Source organism: Caenorhabditis briggsae (assembly GCF_000004555.2).
Source record: "Caenorhabditis briggsae AF16 supercontig from assembly CB4, cb25.NA_127, whole genome shotgun sequence".
NCBI lineage: Eukaryota > Metazoa > Nematoda > Chromadorea > Rhabditida > Rhabditidae > Caenorhabditis > Caenorhabditis briggsae.
In genome coordinates this window covers 946-2,095 of record NW_025543233.1, presented here as the reverse complement: position 1 = coordinate 2,095, position 1,150 = coordinate 946, and the positions used below count along the sequence as shown (strand labels likewise).

At 38.3% G+C, this 1,150-nt stretch overlaps 1 non-coding gene across 1 annotated transcript; it reads right to left on the bottom strand.

Moving 5' to 3' along the window:
• Positions 1-597: 597 nt before the first annotated feature.
• Positions 598-667, bottom strand: CBG28761. Its single transcript has one exon. It is a non-coding gene (tRNA).
• Between the last annotated feature and the right edge of the window lie 483 nt (positions 668-1,150).

The window sequence follows — 1,150 nt, the reverse complement described above, 5'->3', positions numbered from 1 at the left end:
ATTCTGAACTAGATTACTAGTTACTCATAGATTCAATTAGTCATTTTCCTCAGAAATAATTAGTTTAAAAGATTAAACATTTTTCTAGAAATTATATTTTTCTGATAGCAATGGACCCTCCAACAACCTTGGATTCTGATGATAAAAGATTGCTTCTTTTGGCGAAAAATCTTGAAAGGCCTAAAAAGCCTAAAAAGCCTAAAACCCGAAAAGCCGCTTCCTGCTGTTTCAACACCACTAAATACTCCTACAAAACCTGTCGTTGTTGTAAGTTCAATTCTTAAAAGTTTTTTTTTCAAATTTTCTACAGTAATCGTCTACCGCTGCACCTGGCTATTCCTAGTTCTTCTCGTTTTCCTGGCAGTTTTTATGCTCAAACATCAGAAAAAAGTTAGGAAAGCTTTCAAAATTGCTAATGCATTTTTGGAGGAGGAGAAGGGTGATGATTGAGTTTTAACTTTTTTTTTCTTAAATAAAAAATTTTTCTTTGAAAAAAACATAGAAACAATTCCATCCCAAACACCAAAAATTGACCTCAAAAACCTAAAAATCGATTTAAAACCAAAGCAAATATTCAAACAATGAAGAAAAAAAGTTTCGCTCCCGGGTGGGCTCGAACCACCAACCTTTCGGTTAACAACCGAACGCGCTGCCTACACAGGTAGAGGGGGACTGCCGGAAAACTGCTGAATGACAGCTGAAGAGGCGCAAACTGGCGAATGACTGCTAGTTGGCAGTCGAAGGAAAACTGACGGACAGTCGGAACCCGTTGGAAAACTGAATTGCAGGTTTTGATTGGAAATCGTTCAGAAAACAATTTTCCATACTCCCACTAAATTATAGAATCTAATTTTGCTCATATCAGACCACCTCTAAAAATAGGTTGTTGAACGACTGGTCAATGACTGGTGGTTGGCGGGTCAAATTTATGTAAAAGGGACGTTACTGTTGTTGCCAGTATAGGCCTGTTTAACCAATAAATTTTTATTGGTATTAGTTTCGATCTAAAGTCACAAGCTAGAATATGATGAACAACAGCTATTGAATAATAACTGTCGAGAAGACGCAACAATTTTAGACGGTCCGTCTGCGAGGCGCAAAGCGTTGCAGACGGACCGTCGGCGGCGCGCGATTCGACTGTTCGCTTTTC